Source organism: Centruroides sculpturatus, unplaced genomic scaffold, assembly GCF_000671375.1.
Source record: "Centruroides sculpturatus isolate CEXI.00-Female unplaced genomic scaffold, Cexi_2.0 scaffold574, whole genome shotgun sequence".
Taxonomy (NCBI): domain Eukaryota; kingdom Metazoa; phylum Arthropoda; class Arachnida; order Scorpiones; family Buthidae; genus Centruroides; species Centruroides sculpturatus.
This window is the reverse complement of record NW_019384740.1, coordinates 185,865-197,004: the sequence shown is the minus strand read 5'-3', so window position 1 is coordinate 197,004 and position 11,140 is coordinate 185,865. Positions and strand designations below refer to the sequence as shown.

Sequence of the window (11,140 nt, the reverse complement as noted above, 5' to 3'; positions counted from 1 at the left end):
GAACGAAAATGAAAATTTGCTTGATAATTCAACTACGCTTGTTGGAGAACAATAAAAACACTACACTCAACAAGCCACCAATAAAACTCAACTGCCTAACCTATAACCAAAGTCTCCTTTTAATTTGTTTTTAAAAAAAAGCGCTTGACAAACTTGCCCCGCATGCCGAAGTTGCCCCGGTCTCCCCTAATACATGTGTATATTTTTAAAACGTTTGTTTGTCTGTCCTTTTACTCAAAATCTCTATCTAAATTGAGAACATTCTAGAAATATAGGATTTTCGAACTTTTTCTTTACTAGCTGATACATTTTTATTTACGAGTATTTTTTGTATCGAGCTAACAGACAGACAAACTAACTAACTTTTAAAATATATGATAGTATTATAATAAAAGAATAATAAAATAATTTTTTTTTACCTTTTGTAATGTTTGCAAATGCAAGTTCTTCGCAGGGGGTCGAATATAAACCAACATCATCGATAGCTGTATCACCAACGTAGCTGTCACCTCGAATTCCTTCAATTATAATCTGCAAAAAATTTTTTTAAAATTAATTTTAGAAAAATCGATTGTGTTTAAGTAAAATAACAGTATTTTCCAAAAATTTTTTACGTAGAATAAAATAAATTCAAAAAAGTCAGTTTAAAAAATTTAGTTTATTTTAAATTGTATTTTCTTTAAAAACTGACTTTTGAATTGCGCTTTCTTAAAAAAATCTATTTTTAATTGTATTTTTACGAAAATTGACTTTTTAAAATTGTATTTTCTTTAAAACTGACTTTTTGAATTGTATTTTTAAAACAATCTATTTTAATTGTATTTGTTACGAAAATTGACTTTTAAAATTGCATTTTTTCTAAAATTGACTCCTTAAAATTGTATTTTTTCTAAAATTGACTTTTTAAAATTGTATTTTTTCTAAAATTGACTTTTTAAAATTGCATTTTTGCGAAAATTGACTTTTTAAAATTGTATTTTCTTTAAAAACTGACTTTTAATTGCACTTAAGAATTCATTTTAAAATTATATTTTCTCAAAATGTATTTTTAATTGACTTCTCTGAAGTTTATTTTCTTTGACTTCACACTCTAAGTTGACTTTTTTGCATTTTATTCTTTTGAAAAAGTAAAAAAAATATATTCTAAAAAATAAAAATCAAAGATATTCTTTAAAAAACCTCAAAAAGTCAGAAAATTTTTCGACGAATTAGACGAAAAATCGTCTAAAAATTACCTTAAAATTTCCCTTAAAAAACCCTTAACCCCCCAACTATATATATATATATATATTCTGAAAAAAACAACAAATTTTTTAAATATTTTTAAAAATTTACAAAAAATTTCAATATTCAAATTTTAAAAACTCGAAAAATTGTGAAAAATTTAAAAGAATTTTGAAAAATTGAAGACTGAGAAGAGAAGAGAACTGTTACATCGTTAAAAATTTATTCATTTTTGTGGTATTTTAAATAAATATTTTAACTTTTTTGTATTTTCTAAAAAATTTCGAACTTTTGACATTTTTATATTTTGTATTTCTTTTTAAATTCTAAAACAAAGGAAAATAATTAAAAATAGGCGTTAAATGTATTTATCTTACCTGAAATTTTTCATTTAATTTAGGTATAGAAAGGCTGCTCTGGAGCCATAAGTTGCCTTGTTCGCCTTCTTTCTCCCAAACGGGTGTCAATTCTTGAAACATTTGTGTCTCTTTCTTCATAAAAACCCTTAAAGTACCTAAAAAAAAAATAAGTTTAAAAAGTTGTGTGACGAGTTAATTATCGCAACCTTTAATTAAATTTAAAATGTCACTGAGTTTGAATCATTAAATATGTTAAACAACAAATTCATTTTCTTTACCCTTTCATCGATCAATCTAATTAAATATTTCCTAATCACATTTTGTTTTAGTAAATGTTTTAAATATAATTAAAAATGTGTTAAAGATTAATTTTACTTCACAAATAAATTCAATCATGTTTTTTGTATTTTTTAAATTTACAATATTTGATTTGATTGTGTTCAAAGCAATGAAATTTAACTTGTTTTTTTAATAAATGTAAAATAAATCAAAAGATTTCCTTCAAATTGAAGTTGAGAACCCATATTAAGAGGAATTAATTTGCATTATCTTAAGATTCCTACGACTTTTCCTATGGGGAATATCTCAAGAACTTAATGTACTTGGACGGCCCAAAGACTTTAGAAGATTGGGAATTGGAGGAATAAGCAACACTTGTGATATCTACTAAAAGAGGGATGCTTTTTAGGAAAACTGACTCCTATTTAGGTGTCATATGCGTGTAGAAAATCCGGAAAACTCCATGTGGACAGCTCAATGATGATGCACCCCGTTACCAAAGTACTGAGCACTTTAGAAGAACACGAGTCATCTAATGAGTGAGAAATCGTCTATAAATGAAGGGATGTTTATTGAAATTTTTGCTTCAACTTGAGGACAAAAGTGTCGAACCCATTGTAATTATAAATGGCTTCGGATGCTAATTCGATAGAAATATGAGTAAAGTTTGTATACGTCATGGTTAAGTTGACGTATACAAATACTTCAACTTACTGTAATTATTGTTTATCTGTATGTTCGTATCTGTTCTTGCAATTATTATTTATATACCTTAGCTATAACGTCAAGTTTTCAAGATTTTAATAATAAAACATGAGAATCTTCCATGGTTATATGCCATTTTGAAACGATATTGGTAGAGATTGTGATGAAAATAATGTCATACTGTTTCATAATGTTGTATGTTAATATAACGTTATAAAATTTCGCGTAATAATGTTGACAAACATTCAAATTTCAAACAGAATAATCGAATTATAAGTTCGTTTTTTTCAAGATACGAATACGTAATCATACATTCTGAAACATTTCGCCATTTTGTGACGCCATTTTGTTTCGCCGATACAAAATGGCGTCACATTGGCGTCGTCAATCAATTTATTAATATAAACATCTGAACAACAGCTACTAATGGAACGGCCGTAGTAAAGTGGCCTGTTTAGAGGTTATTTTGTACGCAAGTTCCTGAGAAAATGGCCGTGTTCCTGTTGAGAGGTGGCTATATTGAAGATTCAGCTGTATATATTATTTTTATAGTAAATTTTTATTAATTATTTTATAATATTTTTTAATTATTTTCTTAATAAAATACTATACTCATAAGATACAACGATACAGTTTCACTTCAACTTATTACTTTTTTTTATAAATAATATATATAAACATTCTAAAAAATTTATCTTATTTTTATTTTCTAAAAAGGCGAGATGAGGATTTTTCTGTCATTTTTTTAATATAAGTTCAATGTAATCCGGATACTGTCAAGATATGGTGAATGTCTGGGTGTCTGTTCAATTTATTTTTTTGTGAGGTGAACAATCGCTTTGATATAGGAACACGGGCTTTTCTTTTCTGTTTTTAATAACCGACTTAATGATATTTTATTGTTTCTGGGTAGTTTATCTATCACACAAAAGACCAAAAAACAAGAGAAAAAGAAAGAAAAATCTTCCATAATTAATAATTTTCTACAACAATTATTTCTAGATAAACGGAAATTTTCATAATTAATTATCGTAAATAAATAAATAGAATTTATTTCATAAATATTTAAATCATTTTTAATATAATTTTGTTCATTTATAAAATATTTATACTTGTTTTCCTTATATTTTTTATTCTCCTCCTCCTCCTCCTCTTCCTCTTTTATTTTTATTCTATTTTTTACAGATAAGTAAGGATTTAAATTAATTTTATTAAAAAGAATTTTATTTAATTTTGTTTAAATATAAATTACAAAGAATTAACAATAAACTAAGGTAAATTTTAAAAAATAATTTACGAGAATTATTAAAACTTGAATTAAACTACTGTTAAAGCTAACGGTAGTTTAATTGTAACAGTAGTAGTATTAATACACGTAATATTACTAATGATACTAATACTACTGCTGAGGACACTGCTAATAATAATATGCTACTGCTGATATTAATGCTACCGATGTTATTTCAACTACTATTACTCCTGCTAGTAATAATATTATTCCTAATACTATCAAAATGAATAAAACTGAAACTATTAGTTCTATCTCTAATAATATAGATAGTAGCCGTACTAAACTCTTATTGAAACTAAATACTACTTCAACTAAACTACTAGTAATAACACTATTAAATCTTCAAAAAAATTATTTTTTTAATGAAATTTAATGCTTGATATTGAGTAGAAAAAAGTCTAAAATAATCCCAAAGAAATCTATTCTTAGATAATTTAGAGAAAGGACAAGAAAGGACGTCTTTGTCAAACCCAAAAGACAAATTCTTTATTCATTATCACGCCACATTAAACAAGGGATATTAAAAGTTTATAACTGAACAGCGGGTGTGTAATTATCCAAACTATAGATATAAGCGGAAAGATATGATTTAATAAACTAATATGGCGACATTAAATCTAATAACACGCACTAATTGCACCGCGTAAAAATATTCAATGGCACAATAATTCCTACTCTATCCATTAAAGATCAATATTAATGATACAATTCTTACACGTGGAAATTGTTTTATTAAATTCTTTTTATATATATATATATAAAAGAGGGTATTAAATACGTCACTGACGTTTGTCTAAAGTAATCATATTTAAAATGAATATCTTGACGTTGCACTTTTCTCATCCATGTATATGTGGCAAGCAGGAAATACATTTAGGAGAAAGAGGAAATTGTTTGGTAGCAGCGGTTCTTGACGTTAAGCACCAAACTGTTTCTCATCTAGATTGAGAATTTATTAAGTAATATATATATATGATATCTGGCATGTTATTTTAATAGAGATAAATTATAATTTATTCATCCTAACTCGTTTGAGTGAATAATGTATATAAATTTTCTAGTGAACGTCTTTAAAGATTGTTACCTTATCGGATAAGTTACTTAAATGATGTGTAATCACAACTGAATTTACATATAAACAATCTATAATTTAAGGCCTGGCGTTATGGGGGGCCTCTTTACATATTAGAGAGGTTGCGGCCGAAGTTTTCATCTGTAAAACGTGAACGTCGAACGTCGAGCGCCACTTACAAGATAGCGGCGCTCGACGTTCGACGTTTACGTTTAACAGATGAAAACTTCGGCCGCAACCTCTCTATTACCCATTATTGTTTGATAAGGAGGAATGGCTTCTTGTATTCTAAATGCGGCTCTTTCTATAATGGTAAATTTTGTTTAAAAGCCTTTTAAAAGTGAGAAAATTTGATTTAAATATAAATTTTTATCAATTTTTTCTGCAAGAAATATAACATAATGAAGTCTATTTTCTGTTAAAATTATTACCTAAGGTAGTAATCAGTAAAACCGCAGTTTTAGTTGATAAGCTTCTGCTACCAGAAGAGTAAAATTTAAGGAGAACGATCGACATTATCTAACGCATCACTGAAGAATGTGTTAATTATTGGAAAGAAACCATCTCGTAACCTTTATGAAAAGAAAATGCTAAAAAAAAGAATAAAATTAAAGTATTTCATACCGCCTTATGGTGGAAAAGAGAGAACATAAATCACTAGGAAGATAATGATGTACTTTGATATTTCCTCTATGTTAATTGAATGCCTGGTGAAGTAATAATAAAACATTCATAATTATCGAATTTTTGGCGTTAGATAATTTAATTTGTTTTCAAATTAAAAACACAATTATTTTCTGCTAAGATAATGTTACAAATTTTGTATTAACTTAATAGAAAATTTAAGCAGATAAAAAAGTAATGAAAATATGTTTGTTTATTAAGTGAATAACTAAAATAGTTAATAAGAAATATTCAAAATATAAACTCTTGTGTATAAAAATGTGTTTTGATTAAGGACGTGAGTTCGGATTCCTGATTTCGATACGAACCCACTCTTGAAACATTTTTGTTTTTAAGAACTTAAGTTTATAGAGGGACCGTCCATTAATTAAGTATACAGTTTTTGAGCCATTTTTATCCCTTCCCCGTTGTGTACAATGGTGTACTTTTAGCAAACGCTCCCCTTCGGTTATGTGTACTGTACAATGGCTCGTGAATCCTCCCGACATTGAAGAATTTACTTAAAAGTTTTGTAAATATTTTTAACTGATAATTTATTTAAACGACTGATAGACAGGTTGTAATAACATATTTGTATGCCACTAACACCGATAAAACAAGTCTACGTGGATAATGCTTTGATCTTCTTATTGTATACGACAATGTACTATACTTTTCTCAACCCCTTCTTTCTTTTAAACTGTACACGTAATTAATGGACGGCAGAAACTCTAATGTATTTTGAGTATTGATTCGAATCTCTAGCTTGAACAAGAACCCATACTTTAAAATCGGAATCATAAAAAGAGTTTTTAGCGTGGATTCAACTCTCTGGTTAAGATCTGAATCCACGCTCGAAGCAGATTACCTGATTCCTATATAAAAAGAAGAGTTTTTGGAATGGATTCAGATACAAATCCATTTCGAACCCACGATCTTCGTCAAAACACATTCCTTTTTCAGAAAGCGTACATTTTATACACTAAAATTAAATATTGTCTTATCGATTAATAGAAATTTCCTTGGCACTTTTACAAATTTCTAATTGAAAATATTTGTGATTGAATATAAATTTCTGTGAGGCTCATACAAAGAATGACGTTTGGGTCGAACTTTGTCAACATATCGATAAACGTTAATAGTTTTAGTTGGGAGGTAGCAACGATTCAGTATGTGATATAAGGAAAATTATGGCTGAGTATGCAGCCTGCGGTCATCGATGTTGTTGACATAAGATTCGACCATAAATTTTCTTTCTCTTGTCGCAGACCTCTTATCAATTGAATGCTCTGACTTTTCTCAGTCAATTTGATTGTCTACTTATGTACAAGAAGAATATAACTTTCTAGTGATTCTCCTTTCTGACTCGTCTTCTCTTTTCCTCAAGATATTTACACCAAAGTTTATGAAAGATATATGAGGCCACTCTACAAGATAATGGAAAAAGTCATAAAATCAATTAACGGAGTTTTATCGTGAAAAATTCATGTATGTAATATTTCATATTACCTGTATTTATTAAGGAAGAAAAAAGAAAAGAATATTGAGCCACATGTTTTATTTTATGTAATTTTATTTTTTTTGGGTTTAATTTAAGACTGAGACTTGCCATGAGACTTGATCTTAGCATTGTTTTTTTCTTCACTACTAGGTGCATAAATAGACACTGGGCATATTACATCATCATTATTAATCTTCCAATTTATGCATCTAGTAGTGAAGAAAAAAACAAATAAAGGAAGACATGGTCTCGGAAATACAGATCTTAGCATTCTTACTACTAGCTGCCTTATGGTTTACTTGTCTTAAATATCTTCAAANTAATGCCATCTATTGGTTATGAGCAAATTTATCATATCTTTCACTTTAAAAAATTTAAATAAAAACATTAAAAATGTATACGTTTATACATTTTAAGAGTTAATAAGAAATATTAAATTTTATTTTTATTTTTTTATAAATAATAATATCGATATTTTGATTTATAAATAGAAGAAAATTGCAATATTTTTCATCATCTCATGACCATTAGTTACGCTTTTTGCAACGTTGAATGGCTTGAGGAAATGAAGTTTCTCGTAAGTAACAAGTCGAAATATTGTGAATTTACAGCTAATAATCGTTTATATTCGTCATTTTTTAAGATAAAAACTTAGTAAATAAGATTAAAACAAATTAAATTTCTCTTCGAATGGTTCTCTCCATTTTTCATTCGAAATAACAGAATCCTGAGTGGTGATGATGAGGAAGAAGAGGAGGAGGAGGAGGAGGAGGAGAGAAGTTAAGCAATAAAATTAAATAATTTAATTTCTTTAAAAGTACAGAAAAAAAGATAGAAGCTTAGAAATGTATGTACTGTACTGTACGTCCTTAATCATGAATTTTTTTTTAATTCGAATTTTTGTATACGGTAATTAATTCTGTTATATATATAATCCGATTATAAAGTCATCGTATTCTCTATCTTTTAACAAGATTATAATGACATTTTAAGCAGCTTTAACAAATTATATTTTTGCGTATTAACTATAATAAATCGACTAAGAATTAAGTAAACTTGTACTTTAATTTTTAACTGAATGAAATGGGTATTTAATTTAGATGTAACACACAAAAAAAAATTGTAATTTAGCTCAATTGTAACTCAAGAATATTATAATTTAACGAATTTATTTTCAATTTTACATCTATTTCACTTGATTAACTAATTGAAATAATTATTTTAATTGAATTAAATTTGAGTTTAAATAAAATATTTAAACTTAAATAAAATAATGTTTAATTATCGTTAATTGAGTTAAAACTGTATAATTGTAAACTTTAATTCTATTCAAACTTAATTATGCTATTTCACCTGTTCAATATATCTTGTAGGACGCAATCTACAGGTTGATTATCTCGAGTTTTAATAGCTACTCTATTCTTATATAATTATGTATAATTTTTTAATATTTTATTTAAAATATAAATGTTTTATAATGTAAATATAATAATTAAAATCTTAATTAAATAAATAATTTTTTAATATATATTACTTTTAAGATAGTAGTAAGAAAATTACTCTTTGAAATACATTTATCAGACCATAATTTCCCAGGGCCTAGAATTCAATTATTATACTGTCAGACCAGATTAAATCTAGATTTAGCTTGAAAATCGTGGAGTAAACTAATTCAGAGTAATCATACTACGTCCAGAATAACAGAATAAATATCCTAAACCATCATTTACTCTGGTACACTAGTCTTAATGTGCTCTCAAAGGAGAAGATCCAAGAAATATACATCTACCAATTAGCAGATCCCTGCTAGGAGTTGTAACTTCTGGTAAGGATCTGCTGAAGAATCTACTGTAGTAGATCTATCTGCTGAAGAATGTACAGTAGTAGGGATCTGCTACAAGCTACTGTAGAAAATCCCTACTAAAGTAGATCCCTACTACTCGATCCAGTCTTGGAATCTAAACAGATGGTTCAAAGTCGATCAGAGAGTTTTCGAGATAAATGCAAATTAAACCTCTATAGTTTCAGGTATTGCTTTGCACAGTCTACAACTATTTTTCGAACACAAAGAAAACAATACTAGAAGCACTTTAGGTACAAATTTAATTAAACATCTCCCTCTTTCAAAAAAAACAATGAGTTCGAATGGTGCATAGACAAATGGAATGAAATGCGGGTCAAAGACTCAAATTGGAGCCACATCAGAACGAACCCTTCACTAACAACACCCTTATTCTATAACACGACTTATTCTATAGGCCAAATTCTCACTGGGCATTGTTACTTTAACGCTTATCTGGCAAAATTTAAAGTTACAACCGCTGCCTTCTTCATATACTGGAGTATAGGAACACGAAACTATTGAACTCTTCATATACAGGTGTTTATGTGTATAAAGCACGAACCAGCTGCTGTTGGAACTTGTTACAGAAGTTGTCATATGTCCATATCTACTGTGTCTACTGGTACAAAACCCTTACGTACTTCTTGAAATTCATAGATAAATTAGTAAATTAGTCCAAACATGGTTATGGTATGACATGGTATGGTATGTGGATATGAAATGGCTCATTAGAACTATTAATAGCACTGTTACAAACTCTACATCATTCTCTTTTCTTAAATCATTATAACTTATTTATTAACAATGTGTTAAAGTGTTATACATTATTTTTTTAAGTGAAATATTTAATTTCTTCTTCTTTAACCAATAGTTTAACTGTAATTTACCAAGTAAATTGTAATTAAATTACAATTAGTACCATTTTTATTACAATTTACTCGAGTAAATTGTAATAAACATGGTACTAATTGAACTAAAAACGCATTGAATTTTCAACTTTAACTCGAGAAATTCGACTATTAAACTATAAAATGTTGTTTTATTTAAATATAAATTAGTTAAATTATTTAAATAAAGCAATATTAAGCTGTTCAATTAAAAAAAACAGAGTTAAATTACGCTAGATTAACTCAGTTGTAGCACGAGTAACTCACTAAATACTTGCTCAAGCCTAAGTTACTAAGCTTAAATTACATAATTAAATTAACAATGATTAAAATCCATTCACATATAATTAAAGTAGAATTTTTTATATAATTAATTTAACGTTTTTTATATAAAAATTTTATATTAAAAATCCAAAAAATCCGATTAAATTCCAATTTTTTTTTCGCTTAATGCCATCTATTGGTTATGAGCAAATTTATCATATCTTTCACTTTAAAAAATTTAAATAAAAACATTAAAAATGTATACGTTTATACATTTTAAGAGTTAATAAGAAATATTAAATTTTATTTTTATTTTTTTATAAATAATAATATCGATATTTTGATTTATAAATAGAAGAAAATTGCAATATTTTTCATCATCTCATGACCATTAGTTACGCTTTTTGCAACGTTGAATGGCTTGAGGAAATGAAGTTTCTCGTAAGTAACAAGTCGAAATATTGTGAATTTACAGCTAATAATCGTTTATATTCGTCATTTTTTAAGATAAAAACTTAGTAAATAAGATTAAAACAAATTAAATTTCTCTTCGAATGGTTCTCTCCATTTTTCATTCGAAATAACAGAATCCTGAGTGGTGATGATGAGGAAGAAGAAGAGGAGGAGGAGGAGGAGGAGAGAAGTAAAACATAAATAAAAAATTAAAATAAAAAAATATATATTATTACTAAAATAAATTTAATCTAACTGTAGAAAACTATAACGCATTAATCTTACAGATATTAAAATTTTAATATATTTACACAGACAGAAATCCTGTTACATTTTAATATCATTCTGATGCAGGTGATGCCTTATTTATGAGCGAATAAATAAATAAATAACTATAAAATTTATTAATATCTCTTTATATCCGTTAAATATATTTATATTTCGTGTTTATTAAACGTTTAATGATAAATTTTTCAACTTTTAACTTATTTAAAACTGGAAAGATAATGTTTTGTAGCTCGCGATCTATAGATTGAAAATTTAGAATTTTGAACAATTTAAATTTTGTAATTTTATATATATATAACTATGTATGTTTT

General features: G+C 27.0%; 1 pseudogene; it reads right to left on the bottom strand.

Moving 5' to 3' along the window:
• The window catches only part of LOC111628352, a 38,683-nt pseudogene that overhangs the window by 5,571 nt on the left and 21,972 nt on the right, over nucleotides 1–11,140 (bottom strand).